The sequence below is a fragment of the Lepisma saccharinum genome, chromosome 7 (assembly GCF_977018435.1).
Source record: "Lepisma saccharinum chromosome 7, izLepSacc3.1, whole genome shotgun sequence".
Classification (NCBI taxonomy): domain Eukaryota; kingdom Metazoa; phylum Arthropoda; class Insecta; order Zygentoma; family Lepismatidae; genus Lepisma; species Lepisma saccharinum.
This window is the reverse complement of record NC_139235.1, coordinates 81,612,277-81,631,840: the sequence shown is the minus strand read 5'-3', so window position 1 is coordinate 81,631,840 and position 19,564 is coordinate 81,612,277. Positions and strand designations below refer to the sequence as shown.

Genomic DNA, 19,564 nt, shown 5'->3' with positions numbered 1-19,564 from the left:
ACGTCAAGCTGGGAATTATTTGAGATAGATTGAGTAGCATGTGACGATTCATTATGCAAGTAGAATGGAATTTTGTTTAAAAGTTTTTGGCCAATTACTTCAAAACTATTTAATGACTTAGACAATCTATGATGAGATAAGTAAAGTTCTCTGGTAAAGTTGCCTTGTAATCGAAGGGTCCCAGGTTCGATACCCGGTGGAGGCACAAGTGGTTCGGATCCCACTTTAAACTGTAGGTCCAGTCCCGATTAGCCTTACTGTGCATAAAGTGGACTTAAAACACCAACTCAAACTCAAAGTAAAGTTCTCTGTTATACATTGTATTGTAATTATGTACATTTTGTATATATATTTCAATTCAGGCAACCTATTTTTAGTATAAATCAAAACAGAGTAAATATATAAATTTATCACAGTCATTATTTTGTCATGAACAGTAGCGTAGCATCCTAATACGCCCATACGCCCGGCGTTCCCTGATTTAAAATTTTAAAAATGCGTAAATGCTGTAAATATAAAGTAAAACGTGACTAATTATATACATGTTTGAGCATAATGGCATTATAAAAGCTATTTTTCGCGATCCGTCTACAACGCTCCACTAACAGCTCTCCTTGTAGCATTTCTCTAATGGCTTTGCTTGGCGGATGCTGGCTAGGTTTGGCGTACAGGACCCTTCCTGCTTGGAGGCAGAGAGGAGGAGGGAAAGCTTGTGGCTTGGATCTCTACAGCACGGGCGAAATGCTCTCGCCATACGCTGGCGTACGGAGCGGAGCACCTGATTGGTTCTAGGGGCCATGTGACCTTTCCTGCCTTCCGATTCAAGGTGCTGTACTTCCGATGCAGATGACAGAAGTAGAATTTCTACCCTGTTTTTCGTGCTCGTGCCTCTGCTCGTGCTGTGTGATGCTACAATACGCAATATTGACTGACATATCTTTAATGACCACTGCATTGGGTAATTTATCGCAAGAACAGTGAAGTACATTAAAAATTAAAAGAACAAAACAGTTTTTGTCAAACAAGTTGATAAAGTCCTCATGGTAGAAGTTCAACCTGTGGCTGCTCTACCACCTAACCCACAAAACTATTTATTTAAAAAATATTTTTTCGTTAGTATCTAACTGCCTACTATTGTGCCAGTGGAAATGTTTAGCATTCGTTTCAAAACTCTTAACATCGTATGATCTCTTGACAAAATTATTTTAAAATGTTTATCAGCATTCTCAAGATACAATAAACAGTGGTCCGAAACTCTGAATTACTACTAATAGGCACTGTTATGTCAGTAGAGTGTACGATTGTTGGATCATCCACCCACCTTCGTATCAGAGTGTTTTGCACAGTGCACTAAGACGCCAGAGGTTTCCGGTTCGAATCCCGGCCTATGCATGTTCTTTGTGAGTGTGTCTTCATCAATAGCATCACTCATATTCATATTTGCGATTAGCCAAAAGTGGTAGAAAGTGAAGTAAAATAAACCAAATCAATCAATAGTTGTATCATCCACAACAATGAAGTCTACTGGTGTTCTAGAGGCGCTTGTGATTCAGGTAGGTTTTTTTTAATTACTTGCGTCATGCCGAAAATACTGTTTTGCTACACATGTGTTACGTGTGGAGCAAAATACTTTGAATGGTGTACGGTGTTTCTGACTTGAGCAATCTAATTAAAAATGGTATAAAACACCAGTGCTCCAAGCATTTATTGCACACTGAGGCATCTTATTTTCTGGATAAAACAAGCATGGATCATGTTTTATCGGAACCCGTCTGACTTAATGTAATAAACACAATGAGATTTTAAATAGACAATACATATGTCGGCTAATTCCATAAGTAAACTCTTAAGCAAAAAAAAAGAAGGCCTACCCTTCCTTCTAACTTGGTGTTCCCATCCGAAATGCTCATGCTACGCCACTGGTAATGAATAGACAAAGGTCTACAATGGTCTTTATAAGAAGAACCTGGAATCTACCTGATGGCTTTCTTTTGCAATAGCGCGCTGCGACGCCAAGGGTCCCGGGTTCGAATCCCGGTCGGGCTTGGTTGTTTGTGAATGTCCATTCATCAATTTCATCATTTCATCACTCATCCCCATCTTCGCAAATTAGCCAAGAGGCACAAAACGCGAAGTAAAATAAACTAAATCAATCAATCAATCAATCTTTTGCAATAGCAAAACGTCATTGACCTGACAGGAATTCCCCCAAAGGATTATTCCATAAAGTATAATGCTTTGAAAAAAATGAAAAATAAGAAGTTATAATATAGTCAACAGGTACACAATTTATACGCCGTAGCAAATAGACAACTTACAACTAATATATTTAATATGCGATTCCCACGTTAATTTGTTATCAATTTGTATTCCTAAAAACTTAACACTAATGTTGTCATCTAAACGTGGCTTATCTCTTAAACTAAAGATTAATTGCTGTTTTATTTTGATTTAATAAAAAGCCATTTGCTCTAAACCAATATGATGCTTCTGATATTGTATCTTCTACCATAGTTCCAAGGTCGGTAAGATTCTTGCTAGTGTTGAAGAAAGTGGTATCATCTGCATATAATGTTGTATGTGTTTTAACATATGATGGCAGATCATTTATCATTATAAGGAACAAAAAGGGGCCAAGAACAGATCCTTGTGGGACTCCAATCTTAACTTGTTTAAAATTAGATTTCTCCTTACCAACACAAACTATCTGCCTGCGGTTCTCTAAATAAGACTTCATAAGATTGAGACCAATACTACCTATACCATATTTAGCCAGTTTATCTAGTAATATTGTATGATCTACACAATCAAAAGCCTTACTCAGATCACAGAGAAGGTGGCCTGAGCAAAGTCCTTGTTCTCAAAAACCTCAAAAATAATTTTAACCAGAGAAACTATAGCATCAATTGTTGATTTCTTCTTCCTAAAACCAAACTGTGATTCGTTTAAAAAAGAGTGGTCTCAAAATATCTAGACATCTGGGAATATATAATAGTTTCAAAAATTTTGCCAAATAGGGGCACAAGAGAGATTGGCTTATAGCTTGAAGAACAGTTTTTATTACCCATTTTATAAACTGGTATAACTCTAGACAGTTTAAGTTCATCAGGAAAGTACCCTTCAGATAAACATAAATTTAGGCAGTATGTTAATGGGTAGACAATGGAGTCAATTATTTTCTTAACAAGGTTACAAGAAATATTATATATATCTACACTATCTGATGGTTTAAAGTTCTTAACTACATCCATAACAAACCCAGGAGAAATTTCAGAGAAGGTAAATATATCTGGCAATGGTAGCGGTGTAATACTATTTTGTACGAGCATGTCTGAGGGAGCCGTATTAGGTCTAACTATTGAACAACTTATTTCATTTACAGATTCAATGAAATAACCACTAAAGTCATCTGGAGAAATATTGGAATTGTGATGTCTATTCTTTGAGACTTTAGTTATGGAGTTCATCATGTTCCATGCTGATTTACATTTGTTATCGGAACCCTCAATAGACTGTATGTTGTAAGTTTTCTTCGCTTCTGAAATTGCATTTTTTATATTCATTTCTTTGTCTAACATAAAGTAACCTTGCCCCATTAGTTTTAAGCCTGTCATATACATCTAGTAATAACATTACATGATTTTTCATTTTTACAAGTTGAGGAGTATACCAAGAATTGTTTTTTCTTGTGGTTTTGCATTTGCTACATTTATTAGTTACTTTACATTTTCTTACTGGAATACAATTTTCAAAATTATTTAAAAATACTGTAAAAAATCTTTTAAAAACTTGCTTAGTTGGTATTTTCTTGTCATAAATATTAAGCAGACCCATAACATTACACCAATCAACATAGAGAAGAGAATTCCTAAAGTTCACAACTTATGGGTCTTGTTACGACTATTTTGGGGGAATCAGATAAATTGCTCAATAAATCTGACCTAATAATATAGTTAAATAATAAGGCCTTGTGATCTGAAAATGGAAACATTACTATTTGACTTGAGTTTTGTGTAATAGCAACATTAATAAAAACATTGTCCAAACAGGCTAGGTCCCTGGTAGGTTCTCTATTAACAAATTTAAGATTGAACTGCTTAAGTAAAATCCTCAATTCATACACACTACGCTTCTCTCTTGTTATATCAAAATCTGAATTGACATCATCACCTAAGGCTATATCATAATCTTTCCAGCAGGGTTTATTGAAAAATAGTAGAAGTCTTTCAAAGTGTTCAAGGAACACTGTATAACTACCATCTGGTGATCTGTACAATGAAACTATTATTAACTTAAGACTATTAATAATTATACCTGTAGCTTGAAAATGTAGTTCATTGCAAAGAAAACTTAGGTCTAGTTTGTTTACAGAATATTTTAGTGATTTACTTACAAAAATTGCCACTCCCCCTCTTATGTGTAATAGTCTGCAATAATTATTAGCCAAGATGAATTCATCAAGACTGACGAATGGTATTTCAAGCTCATTATACCAGTGTTCACTCAAATACAACACATCATAATTCGCGATTAAAATTATCCGATATGCCATCTGGTGAGATATTCAGGAACCACTCCACGTAGGACACCTCGCTATGCTTCGCCGTGTTGAAGCCGTTCAAAGCAAGGAGAACATGCGAAAAAGTAGCGTATACTGTTCAGTTTTTTGCTCTAAATCGTTTTGTGGTTCAGGACAAGTGAAAAGCTTACATGTGTTTTCCACCCCGAGGAATCAACAAAATGAAATGTTTAAATAAATCAGGGAAAACAGAACTGATTGTCAAGATTGGCATAACTGAATCTTTCGGAAAGATGATTTTATTGCCATGAAAGTAAGTTTTAAATTGTTCTTTATGAATATAACATTTTTTTTTTCGAAGACAATGTATTATGTCTGTAATTTAATTTGGAACAGGTGCAAGTCGATTAAGTGTGAAGATGAAAATAGTTTGAGAATTAACTTATGTCCGTAATCATAAAGGTAAGTCAGAAAAACATAATTTACATGCTAATGTTGCTGTTCCATTCAGTAAGTCAATTTTCAGTGAACACTGAAGAGAGCCTCAATGAAATTGTTGTTATTGTTATTATCATTATCTGGTGTTGTTATTAAACCAGTCTGCCCCTTTGGGGAAAAAAACTGCAACGGCATGTTTACATTTATTTCCTGCCCAAGCTTTGCAATACAGGTGAATTGCTTTATTTTCAAATCATTTCTGAGAGCCCCAGATAGGCAGTTAAAAGAGATGCAGCAGTGCAGATGAAACAGCACTGCTTTGAAGAACCAGTGCGTATGCATTAATTTCGTCTGCGTTTTCCATGTTATTTTTATTATCATAATTAAATGTTCGCTCTCAGCACAGCTTCACCTTCGTTATAGTTCCTGGAATTCACATCTCATTCGCAATATTTAACACTAGAAGCGCCAAGCCGGTCATTTTGACCGTTTTTCAAATTTCGATTTCTACTTTGTACAGAAAAAAATTTCTTCGTGCGTTGAAATTTGGTGACTTTTCCTAAAATTTGCAGTACATTATTACTGCTATGTGTTATTTACAAAAAAAATAATACTAATGGAAATATTTGTGTTTCTACCTAGAAGCACCGTTGCCGGTCATTTTGACCGCTAATTTATTTCAATGGAAAACCACTTCTCGGTTGGAACGTTGCACTTACAGTTTCCACCCCTATTCTTCCTCGCCCATATACAACCTTAGTGACAATGAAGTTCGACCAGTCACAAATATAGGAGTGCGTTGTGAAAGAAGGAGAACACATGCATATGCTGAACATATTTTATTCAGCAGGCTACGTGGAACAAAGGAAAACATAAATTTCCGCTGCAACCCAGCAATGTATGGTGTCCACAAAAAATAAAATATATTCGTCCATCTACACGTGACATTGAAGTTCGACCACTGTTAGAGGGGATCCTGTTTACCATGGTGTGACGCCGCCCCGTCGGCGAATAACTGTGGCAATGCATCGGGGCATGCTGCGGACAAGTCGTTCAAAGTATTCCACATCGATGCGGTGCCATTCCTCCTGCAGGCAGGCGATAAGAGCAGACACTGTCGTGGGTCCCCTCTGTTGCACACGTCGCTTAAGAACACGCCACACATTCTCAATGGGCGAGAGGTTGGGACTCGATGGTGGCCATGGCAGAGTTCGCACGTGATGGCGAGTCAACCATTCTCTTGTCAGCCGTGCTGTATGAGGCCTGGCATTGTCGTGTTGAAAGATGAGACGCCGCCTGTGGAACAGGTGCCTTCGCACTGTGGGAAGATGCCGCTCCAGTATGCGTGTGCATTCACAATGCCCTCACAGACGTGTAGTGGGCCAACCCCAGATGCCATCATGCATCCCCATAACATCGCTGACGCAGGTTTCTGTACCCGACGTGCATAACATTTTGCTTCATTCTGTTCCTCCTTCCGACAAATGACTGCTTTCCGTATTTTCCCGTACACAACATTGAAAATGGATACGTCCGTCCACAAAACCCTGTTCCACTGCCGAAATGTCCATCCCCGGTACATTCGTGCCCACCGTAGTCGATTGCCTTTGTTCAACATGGAAAGGAAGGGTTTACGTTTCGCCTTGTACACTCGGTAACCGCATCGCTGTAGGTAACGGCGAATGGTTCTGGTTGACACTTCAATGTGAAAGCGTTCTCGAGTCCACAGTCGTAATTCGGCCACAGACACATGATTGTTGGTCTGCATATAGCGCCTAAATATCCGTAGGTCACGCACGCTCAGCAGGCGTTTTCAACCGGGGGCCTTATCTGGCTCTGTAGTACCCGTATTTTAGTGGTGTTTGATGATGCAGTGGACGGTTGACTTGGGTAAGTTCAGTTGGCGCCCTATTTCCCATTCACTGAGTCCATCCCGTTGCAACTCCACCACTCTTCTCCTCACGGTGTTGTCAATAGGTTTGCCCCTGGCCATGGTGATGATGCACTGCGGTTCCTCGGTGCACAGCACGCGCTTATATACGGCGGACTCCCTTATCGTGTCCGTGACGTCATGCTTCCGTCGAATGCGCCACTATCTGGAATTTCCGTATGGGTCTGGTGCCTGGTTGAAGTTCAATGTCACGCGTATAGTTCCCCGTTTTCGTTCTTTACGTGACCTTGGGTGCAACATGCTGGGATCACGATTCTTGCCTGCTCACACGCCTCCTCTTACACACATGCGTCACGTCTGCGGGTCACTCATTCCACCGCCTATACCTCTGTGCATTTAATCACGTATTCCTTTCTGGTCGAACTTCATTGTCACCAAGGTTGTATGTTGGCATACTGTCAAAGCTGATAAAAAGGAGAAAGTGAAAACTCAGTTTCGTTTGAACACTGCAGTTTGTAAGCATGTTTTTCTAGACAATGTGTCCTCAGTCCAGAGGAATATTTGAAAGTATTACAGGAGATTAGTGAAAATGAATCCGATGTCGAGGACCCAGATCTTACTGTAGACGATTCCATGCTTTGACACATACAGAAGTGTACGGAAGAAGAAACAGCTCGAAAGCAGCAACTCAACTGGCGTTTGTCATTACAAGAACTTGACGCTTTCCTGGCTATTTTATATGCTAGAGGAGTGTATGGATGTATAGACTACGATTTTTTATGGAAAACTACTTTGGGGGCCACCTTTCTTTCAACAAACAATGTCAAGAAACAGATTCAGGGAAATAATGAAATATCTTAGAATTGATTCAAAATCATCCAGATCTGAACGATTACAAACTGATAAATTTGCACTGTGCTCTGAAATTTGGGACAAATTTATAGCTAATTGTAGGAGTTGCTACACCCCAGGGGAAAATATGACAGTTGACGAACAATTGTTTCCTTCGAAACATGTATTGTGTAGATTTACACAATACATGCCAAACAAACCAGACAAATTTGGTATAAAATTTTGGATGCTAGTGGACGTACATTCCAAATACATGTGCTACGCCTTTCCATACCTTGGGAAAGATGAATCAAGGAATGATAATGTTACTGTACCTGAAAATGTTGTATTGAGAATTACTTCACCTTATCTAAATGCGGGTAGAAATGTAACTACTGACAATTATTTCACATCGCTAAAACTCGCTGAGAAGCTAAAGGAGAAGAAGACGAGCCTAATTGGCACTATGAAGAAAAATAGAAAGGAGATTCGTAATGAAATTGTGAACATTAGAACACAAGTGTATGAAACATGTTTGCTAAAAAAGGGGGACAATACATTGTGTGCATACCAAGCTAAACCAAACAAAAATGTTCTACTCCTAAGCTCCGTGCATTCAGATGTAGAAGTAGATTTGCAAAGCCAGAAGAAACTACTAGAAACAATCAAGTATTATAACAAAACTAAATGCGGTGTTGATTTTGTTGATCAAATATTCAGTCCGTGCTTCATCACGTAGATGGCCAGTACGTGTGTTTTACAATATCTTAGATCTGTCAGCAATAAATGCATGGATAGTTTACAAGGCAGTCACGGGGAGGAACGTTACGAGACATAACTTTTTGATAGAATTAGCTGAGGACATTTGAATGCAAAGCCCAATAAAATATTGTCAACATCAATATCACATGCATGGAATGTAAGTGGCTCTGTTTCCAGAAAGAGGCGCCAATGCCAGGTGGCATTCTGCAATGAAAACAAAACAAGTGACATTTGTTCATTGTGCAACAAATATGTTTGTGGAAAATGTGTTTCTGGTGTAGAAAAGGTACTGAAATGCAAAAAATGTATTATGTGAAATTTCATGACGGAAACTTATTTCCTCGAAGAAAATGAATATTTATTGTTGTAATTAGTGTATGGAAAATAAAAATATCTGGGTTTCATGATATTTTTGTATTTTTTTACAAAATATTTTGTTTTATTAGTAATAAGATGATTATTGGCAATATCCATTTTGAGAAATGGTCAAATTTTAAATACCAGTCATTTTGACCGGAGGTGGCGCTTCTAGGTAGTAAAAAATCCTGGCGCTTCTAGTGTTAAATATAACGCGTAATTTAAATGTTTCTTCCATACCAGCAATGACAACACGCTGCTATTACGTACTACTACTGAATGTAAACAAAGATCTATCCTACGTAGAGTGGCCATATTGGAAGCGACGCTAGTGCTCAGGTGGTAATTTTAATCGCGAATTGTTATCAGTTGCAAAACTATTCAAAACAAGTTCTTTGGATTTCAAACCTTGGATATTAAGGTAAACTAATTTAAAATAATTAACTTTTTTACTTTCTTTGTGACTTACTCCTAAAATATACAAATCTCTAAAAAAAAATCTGAAGAATTTTGAAGAGGAATGGGAGACAACTCATTAATTTCTTTGTCGGCTAGTTTATTATTAACTACCTCAATGATCTTATTTGCTAAGTAAATTTTACCTAGTTTATTAAAATGGAGGCCATGTGACATATGAAAACATCGCCCTAACGTACTTATATCTACAAAAGTAACGTTTTTAAATTTTTTACAAAGATTTGTCATTAGTTCATTTGTCGATTTCACCTCCTTGTTGACACATGACCAGTCCAATAAATCGTGACGCTGAGGGATTCCAAAAACTATAATGTTTGCATTCCGCTGTTCACAGAGCTTCCTCTTCAGAGACTTCAAACGATAAGCTGCCTCATTCCTTCCAACATCATTGGTTCCTGCGATGAAAACCACAAATTCTTCAGTCTGGTCTTCGTGGCTTTCAGAGGTTACATTCACAAAATTAGCCCCAGGTTTTATAATGCTGATCACTTTGTGGCAGCTATTTCTGGATATCTCTTCCGTTACACCTCTTCCTTGGCTATCTGCATATATGTAAATTTCTGCAGTGTTCCTTTTACATGTTGTAGGAGAGGACAGTCTAGTTTTGTTTAGTTGACTAGATTTAGTAGTAGGTTTAGCTTGTTCAATTTTTGTTGTAGGCTTAGTTTTCCGCTCATTCTTTCTTCCCACATCACTTTCAGAAGGTAGATCAGCCAAAATGTCAAATCTGTTTTTTTAATATAGGGAAATTGTCATCATTTACAGTTAGATGAAAATTTTTAATTGGTTTATTGCGGACAACTTCCCACCTTCTTGAATAAACCTTTGCAGGCCTATCCTTTACATTCAGAGTATCAGCAGTCTCACTTTTCTTAGAATTATTTATTGCAGCTTTCTTTAAATCCTCATTTTCTAACTTTAGAGCTTTTAAATCATTTTCCAAGATTTCAATTACCTTTTTCAGAGACTGTTGTTCTATTGTTTCTACAGCACTGTTGTTTATTCGATCGGCCGCTACTTCGTTGTCGGTAAAAGTAACAGCCGGGCACCGCCGACAGTTTTACTGTATATTTTCATTTGGTAAGCTGTATTCATCTAATTCTGCACAACGGAAATGGTTCGATTTGTCACAAATGTCACATAGAATTCCATTCCTAACTATCTTACAACATTTTGCACACTTTATATCTAAAATCACACGACTTTTATGGGAGCTGTATTACCTGGCACCATACTCTCTACGCCGCAGGGCATTTCCTCCTTATAGGTGTCACCAGATTCACGAACATTAACTGACGACATCACAACATATATTCTATTTTGGCCCAGGTTTGAATTGGAGCAATTCCAGAAAATTGTCAACCTGGAGTGTGAAAATCAAAGTGTAACCAAGTAGCATGTATTATACCTTGTTGGAAAGAAAACTTCATGTAGATTAATGTAGTATAATTATCTCCTAATGTAACTGATTTTTGCAGCTGCAGTATAATAAAATATGATGGTACTGCTAGTCAGAGCTCACATTGCATAAATAATAGTTTTATTTCAACACCTATAAAATCATTCAGAAACTATCTACCTGAAAGTTAATTAGGCTATATTACTAGAATGTGCATAAAAATAACATTATTTTGCACAGAAACTGTATACTAAAAATATCATGTATGAAGAAGTAATGCATGCTAAACTTCGTTAAGGGGTAGTGTGAGTCCATTACCAAAATATTTGAAAATTTTTTTTTATAAGAAAATCCAGTGACAATTTCATAAAACTTTATATCCTGTGTTAGGTTTACCCAGACTACTCAGAGAAAAAATTTCACAGTTATATCTTAAGGTATTAGGGTATTATGGGTAGGTAACGGACTGACACTGGTAAATGACTGACTTTGGTAACAGACTGACATTATAAGGAGAAGTTATATAAAATATTAAAAAAACTTTCATCTGACAGTCCTGCTTTAACTTTTATTACTCAAAATTATTTTTATAAAGTTATAAAACAATATTAGTTATATTATAAAATAATTTTTATTGTAAAAATCATACTTAAATATATTTTCTTTTGTTTCAGTAAACTGATTCGAGATGCCAAGAGTAAGCAATGCTGAAAAGCAGCAGAATTATAGACAGCGTATGAAGAAAAAGGTTTGTTATGAAGAAGTAAAGAGAAAAGATGCTGAAAGACAGAAAATAAAAAGAAGTGCACTTAGTGAGAGAGGCAAATGGCAGCTAAAGAAGAAAAACCGTGAATACAAACAGAAGGAAAGACAGAAGAAAAGAGAAACTACTGGTAGTCAGAATAATGCTAGTGCCACTGTTCTTCCTGAAACACCAACAGCATCTGTCATTGAAACACCGACAAAAGTGTATTCATCACGTCAATCATTTGGGAAAGCAAAAAAAAAAAAAAAAAAAAAAAAAAAAAAAAAAAAAAAAAAAAAAAAAAAAACGTGCATCATCTGCCTTACCTGCTTCTCCCAGACAGAGACGAGCTCTCATGGTTAATTTTGCAAGGAATGAAGGACTAAATATTGGTAATACTAAAATAATAAAAATGATTATCATTATTATGATAATAATAAAAAAGAAAATATCAGAAACGGTACTTACTTACAACACTTCAGGAAGAATATGTAATATTTTGCTTGAAGCATGCTCAGATAAAAATAAGTTTTTCCACTTTTGCTGAATGCAGGCCCAAGTTTGTGTTTCTTTCATGAAATATACCTCAAAATGAACCTAACCTAACCTTCCGTGAATGGTTTGTGGAACAATTTTCGATTAACAACGTTTACTAAATAGCTTGTGCGGCATTTATAGCTTCATAGCATGCAATACATTTAAGTGTAGTGAAAGTTTTTTTTTTTTGTTTAAATTTATTTTTCTAAATTTTCCTAACCTAACCTTCCGTGAATGGTTTGTGGAACAATTTTCGATTGAAAACGTTTTGTGAATAGCTTGTGCGGCATTTATAGGTTCATAGGTTTGGGAACACTGCACATCAGCTGACGACAGACATGATTCAAGATTTGGCCACCGAATTAGCAACGACAAATAAATAATTATAATGTTAAAAATAAAGCTTTTTTCATGGAAAAAAAAGTGATCCCAACTTGAAAAATGTTCCGCTATGCATATGAGGTAAGTAGAAATGATTTTTATTTGAAAAAAACAAATGAGTTAAATGTGTCTCCGGCTATATCTAACCTTAAAATCTTATGGTACCTTAAAAAGGACTCTTTTTTGTTATCTAACATGGTGATGTTTTGGAAATGTAATATTGCATATCTGCCTAATTAAAAATTTAAAAAGCTGAAGAAAATCGGTATAATTTAACAATACAGGGAATTTATCCAATTTGTTTGAAATTTGGGATACTTACTAATTTGGGCCTCGTAATCACGAAACTGCACTTAAAATTTGGCTCTTATTTGGGGCCAGGTGAATCCGGCCAATTTCTAACATGCCTTTAACAGGGACTCTATAGAGAAAGCAGGGGAGCCGGAGCGGAGCGGAGGCGGGGCCACGTTAGGGGTTGGGGGCGGTAGGTCAATTAACCCAGGGGCGGAGCCCAGAATCGGTGGGAAATTTGGAAATCGAGGGTGTAGAAATAAGAACTTAATTTGGTAACTGTCTGGTATAGCCCGAATGGATTTCTTCAAATTTACAGGAGAAACTACTTACTGAAATCACTTTCTGTATCATTGTCGAGGTTCTTCATGGTATTTTCTTTCGCGGAAACTAAAAACTTCACCATACAATGCTGCAGAACAATAAATAATCAGTTGTTACATAAGGAACTTGCATCTTCTGTAACATTAGGCCGTTGTTTCCATTATGTACGTGCAGATGGCACGAGCGTCAAAAGTCACGCGGTCTCGGCAGTGTTTCCAAACGTGCCTTTTTTTACGAGAATTTTTAATTTTTTTTTTTAACTATGCTTACCTAACCTAATCTTGCCGGAAATGGTTTTTGGGGCTATCCGTCAATGGTTCGTGGGGCTATCGCGGATGGTTTTTGGGGCTATCGTGAATGGTTTTTGGGGCTATCCATCAATGGTTTATGATGACATAATAAACACGAAAGTATATAATTTTCGGTTAAGAAGGTTGAAACACTGCATACCCACTCCAAATCGACAAAACACAAGCACGACTGCATGCCATATTGTCTGTTACCCAAGCATAACAAGGAAGACAAATAATGACTTGTAATATGAAAAGTTGACACTATTTTATGGAAAAAGACATAACTTCACCTTAAAGAATCTTCCGCAATGCAGAATATGTAAGTAGCAATGCTAAAATTAAGGAAATAAACGAGTGAGAGGTGTTCGGGCCTTATTGAACAAGTACCCTTAATTTAGATTATTTTGCTATTTCCACGTGTGAGGGCCAAATTTTAACTGCAGATTCGTGATTAGGGGGCCAAAATAAGTGAGTATGCCGAATTTCAAACAAAATGGAGAAATTCCCGGTATTGGAAAATCGCTCCAGAAAATCTTCTAAAGTGTCGGTCCATTAGCCTACATCTGGAATTGCTCATTGTGTAATTCCGATATCATCAGGATATGCATGCATTTTCTACATGAATTGAACTCCATACATGTCTATAAGTACATAGAAACAAGTTTTCTTATTTCTCATTGCTCTTTTATTTGTGCCTTGTCATCCTACTTCTTAATGTTTATTCGAATAGGTTAGGTGGGTCAGGTTTGATGGTGTCGGAACTACAATTATGCATGTACGTGCATACTGTGTTACTATTTACATGCTTCAAGTAGGTTAGTATTGTTAGGTTTGGTTGCTTACCAATACCACATATATTATACTCACATATATTAAGTTACCTTGCATTATACTTCATCTTCTGCTTGTGTACACATAATTTCATTACCAGTTTCATGGATCGGAGACGCATCTAATTTTCCATGTGAAAGAATGCTTCAGACAGCAGCTTCTCATGAGCACGGTCAGGTGCACAACCTACTTGAACCAAGTTTAATGTGTACAAAAGAACTAAAAATTATCATGAATCACATGCAGCGAAAATATTGGTACTACTTTACTATACCGGAGACACCTATCAATGATTTATTTCGCAATTTTTTACATTGCTAATGTACTATTCTGCATTGCGGAACATTTCTTTAGGTGAAATAATGAATTTCTAACGAAAATAATGTCTATTTCTTACATTACATTACTCACTGTTGTTCCTTATTTCGGAGCGAATTTACAATATAGAGAAAGTCTCCAATTTTGTTAATTTTCGGTATACTAACTAATTTTGACCTCCTAATCACGAATCTGTTGAAAAAACCCGGGGGTCACATCTGAAAATTTGAAAAAAATCCGATTGAATTGTTATATATAGCCTATATATAGGTGTATATGCGTAGTTTTAAGAACAAAAATGTAATCTCCTGTCATTGTGTCCAACCACGCCGTTGTTTTACAAGAAAATGATTTATGATGTTCAATTCTAGTACAATCCCTATTTTTTCGATGAATTTAGGGGTGAAATGAGTGCTAATGGAACCTAACCTAACCTTGTGTAAATGGTTCGTGGGGCTACCCATGGATGGTTTTTGGGGCTAACGTCAATGGTTTGTGGGGCTACCCGAAGATGGTTTGTGGGGCTACCCAAAGATGGTTTGTGGGGCTACCTGTGGATGATTTTTGGGGTAACATCAATGGTTTGTGGGGCTACCCGTGGATGGTTTTTTGCGCTAACAAACAATTTTTCATCAAAATGTACAATTTCCAAACGTGACCCCCGGTTTTTTACAACAGATTCGTGATTAGGAGGCCAAAATTAGTTAGTATACCGAAAATTAACGAAATTGGAGACTTTCTCTATATTGTAAATTCTTACCCTTATTTCCCACAAACCATCCACGGGTAGCCCCAAAAACCATTGACGTTAGGCCAAAAATTCACGATAGCCGCACGAACCATCACGGGAACGAGGTATGTCTACTAGGTTAGGTTCCATTAGCACTCCATTCGTTCAGTTTAGCATATATGGACAACGTCCGCTTGTAGCAGCAGCAATAGCGCGTATTGTGCTCTCATGCAGAAAGCAAATGGCGGCAGCAGCAATTGCGCGTCGGAAATAGATTTTCGTAGAAAACCACATGCATTCGCATTAAAATGGATCAAAACTACATTCCCGAACATCAACAACGCTACAGAAAATGATTTGCGTAAGTACTTTCTCCTGTAAATTTGAAGAAATCCGTCTCCGGTATAGTAAAATGTTACCATAATATTAATTTAAAACTTACTTTCGATTTCCTACAAGCGATTGCTGTCCCATTCAAGCAACTTGATATATCAATTTTCTACCATATTTATTAAAAATAACACTTCATTTCAAACGTCAATCACATATAGTTACTTTACCGTTACTTTAAAATATACATCACAATTAAATGAGAAATTCACTTGCACAAAAAAACTACATAATTCACTTTACTTTGGCGCCTATCCTTTGTGATTTCGAGCCAGCGGGACTGATTGATGTGTTCCTACTTCTTCGTGTCTTCTTCCTCGGTAATCCTTATGGCACTTTCACAATTCACTTTCACTTTCACTCGTGATTTTTACTAAGGGGGTTATCCTGTGGGGTATGTTACACTGCAGATTTCCTTGTTGACTTTTTTTTTTTCTTTGTTTGTTTACATGGCGATGTTGTGTTTCCGTGCGAAGATATATAGCGCCCACATAGTGGGAGCTCGAGGCTGACTTATTAAGGTTGAGATTGACACCGGAAATGGAACATCTAATCGAAGTAGGGTTTTGTAGAACGTTTCCCGATGAACTTGTCGTAAGGGGCATTGGAAAATCAGATGCGTTATTGTTTGGCTGGGTTCTCCGCATTGGCAGGAAGTTGAGGGTACCGCGTGTATTCTCGCCAAATGTTGATTCACGAGCACGTGACCCGTGCGCATTCTCAAGGTGAACACGATCACTGCCCGAGGTAGATTCAGAGATTGATACCAAGGTTGTTTTGTACCGATTTTCGCATTCCACTTGTAGGTTGTTGTGGTTTGTATTTCATGGGTACACCATTCATCCCATTCATGTTGTATTTTCATTTTTACTCGAGGGAGCAAGTCTCTATAAGGTAATCGTAAGGGAGTTGCGTGTACAAGTGACCGAGCTTGTTTTGCGTAGGTATCTACTAAATCTCGGGATTTGTTTTGATTGGTATGGGCCTTAATGTAGGTGAAGGTCACTTTCTGTCCCCGTTTTCGAAGTCGTAACGCTGCACTTTGAATAAGATAAGGAAAGATAGTAAGTTTGTGGGCTGCGTTGCCAGCTCTGGACAACGTTTGGAGCACGCTCAGGGCGTCTGTCAGGATAAGAGACTGTATAATGCCCGATGTTAGGATATGAAGTAGTAATGCTCTATAAATTGCGTAGCATTCCGCCGAAAAAATTGACGCGTCGGGAGGTAGTTTAAATTGTCTAATGATATTCGTGGACGGAATATAAAATGCAGAACCGACATCGGTATCGTCTTTTGATCCGTCCGTATATATTAGTGTAGCCTCCGGCCATCTTTCTTGATAATTTCCATGTGCCCCACGGTCGACGTAGTGGAGATCTAGGTTTGGCTCTATGGGGATTTTTAGTTGATATATAAGTGGGTGATCATGGGTAAAGGACAGCTGGTATGCCTCGGTATCTATAAAATAACAGTATAAGAAAAAATATCGGGAGTTGGAATGATCGATGCTCTTTTCGATCTCCCATTGTCGTTGGATGGCGAATTCTCTATTGAAAGGGTGTGGGTGAGTATCCCATGTTTTAAGTAAAAATTTTACAGCGAGTTTTTTCCGTCTTTGTGTGAGTGATTGTTCATTGCTCTCGAGATATACACTCACATTAGGACTTGAAGGCATTAATCCGAGACAAGTGCGTAATGTCTGTCTTTGCAATATATCCAACGAATTCAGGAGTTTTATATTCACCCCGCCATATACTGGGGCTGCGTAATCGTATAGGGAACGAAAGCAATTTTTATAAAATAGTAACATGATCTATGGATGACTCCCCCACTTAGTGGTGGCTATACTTCGTAATATGTTAATAATTTTTTTCCCTTTGCTTTGAGGTATGCTAGGTGAGGTCTCCACGTTAATTTTCTGTCAAAAACAACTCCGAGATATTTATAGGATTCTACAAGAGGTATGTTTTGTATACGTGAGATATTGTTGGGATAGGAAAGGGGTTGTCGAGAATTGAAAATTATTATGTTAGATTTGGGGGGTGAAAAAGTTAGTCCTATACTCCAGAGATTATCCCGAAGTACTGTGATAGCTCGGTTTAGAGCCAGTATGCCTTGGGTGGCGTCCGATGTTTGTTTATAACAGCATAAATCATCTGCATATTGTAATATTTTCAAATCAGCGAGATCTAAGTGGTGGATGTGTTGAGTATATATGTTGAAAAGTAAGGGACTGAGGGGGGATCCTTGTGGGATTCCGGTTCGAACTTTGCGGGTCCCGTCTACTCGATCGTCGAACCAAAAGACAAGAAGATTTCGTTCATTATATAAGTTCCATATGATATTAACCACCGAAGGGTGGATCTGTAATTTTTCTAAGACATTGCAGAGTATTGGTATATGAACAGAGTCGTATGCTTTCTCTATATCTGTGAACAGGCTAAAACAATAATCTTTAGGTATCTGACTATTTTGAATTGCTACAGTTAGTGTGGATACGGCATCCTGACTGCCATAATTGATCCGGAATCCCATTTGGGTTGGGGGGAAAAACTGTTGTTTTTCGAGGGCCCAGTTTATTCGATATTGTAAGGTTTTTTCAAAAAGTTTAGTTATTACCGGAATTAAGACAATGGGGCGATACGAGTGTGCGTTGTTGCGGGGTTTGGATGGTTTGAGGATAGGAATTACGATATGGTTGTTCCAAGTTGATGGGATAATACCTGTATGGTATATTTCATTATATATTCTGACAATGGTTTGAAGACCTTCTTCCGGCAAGTGGCGAAGAACGTCATATGTAATGCCGTCATATCCCGGTGCGGTATTTTTGAGTGAGTCCAGAGTATTGATGAGTTCTAATGCGGTTACCGCAGGAAAGTCATCTGTGAATGAGGCATGTAATCTTTCGTCGTGTTTGTAACCAAGGCTAACCGAGGAGGGTGTTAAGAAAGAAATGAAGTCATTTTCCCAGGTTCGGTCAATCGTTTTTACCTTACCTTGGGTTGGTTTACGAAGGGTATTAAATTTGTGCCAGATGGAGCTTAGACTGTCACTGCGATCTAATGTGTTGCAAAAATGTTGCCATGCTGCTCTCTTCGCCTGGAGATATATTTTTTTGGCTTTCGCTTGCAAGCGTTTTAGTTCAAGCAAATTAGCACGAGTGCGGTATCGTTCATATGTGCGAAGTTGATATCTTTTCCTGATTTTAATGGTTTCGCATTCTCGCGTCCACCAACTGATGGATGGATATCTGGGCGAGGGGCGAAAGCGGGTGCGTGTTGCACTGTAATCCATGGCGACCGTGATCGTGTCGATGAGATTATCGTAAGCTACATGGATATTTCGGAATGATAAGATTGGTATATATATCCTTGTGAACGTGTCTTTGAACGCCTCCCAGTTAATGGAAGCCTTAGTCCATCTCCGCACTGGGGGAGTCTGTCTGTCTGTCAAGTTTGAGTGTCGGGACGGAGAATGGCGTCTGATTAATAAAATGGGTGCGTGATCGCTGCCCCGTAAGTCTTCTTCTTTATCCCACGAGAACTGGGTGAATATTTCCGGGGACGTTATCGTCAGATCGATGCAAGAGGGGTGATTCCCGTTTAGAGGGAAGTGGGTGGGGGTTCCATCATTACTGATGATGAGATTGTTCTCGGTAATCCATGTGTCTAATACTTTACCGAGTCTGTCATCATGTGGGTTTCCCCACGTTGAATGATGCCCGTTAAAGTCACCTAGTAAGGCAATTGGTCCCGGAACGTGTTCTCTCAGTTCTTGGAGGTCCCTTGAGCTTATGCGTTGGGAGTTGGGATGGGAGGGAATGTATATCGATATTACCGTGAAAGTTTGGTGGAATATGGAAGCGCGAATGGCTACAATTTCTGCTTGAAAATCTTGTACTAGTCTTATGTCATTCGGAATCGGTACCTCTGTATGTTGTATTTGTTCATGTACAAATATGACAGTTCCCCTATTGGTGGTTGGGGTACCGTATAAATTATAATGCGCGAGGCGATATTTTTCATGTTTGGTACCCTTAACTTCCTG

The 19,564-nt window shown here is 37.9% G+C and overlaps 1 long non-coding RNA gene across 2 annotated transcripts in view; it reads right to left on the bottom strand.

Moving 5' to 3' along the window:
- LOC145989963 (uncharacterized) overlaps positions 1-16,326 on the bottom strand; it is an 82,636-nt gene extending 66,310 nt beyond the window's left edge. The window contains exon 1 of one of the 2 annotated variants that reach the window (XR_014441906.1): positions 15,567-16,326. This is a non-coding gene — a long non-coding RNA (uncharacterized LOC145989963). The remainder of the gene's footprint in view (positions 1-15,566) is intronic. The other variant, XR_014441907.1, reaches the window with a different exon arrangement.
- Positions 16,327-19,564: the final 3,238 nt, after the last annotated feature.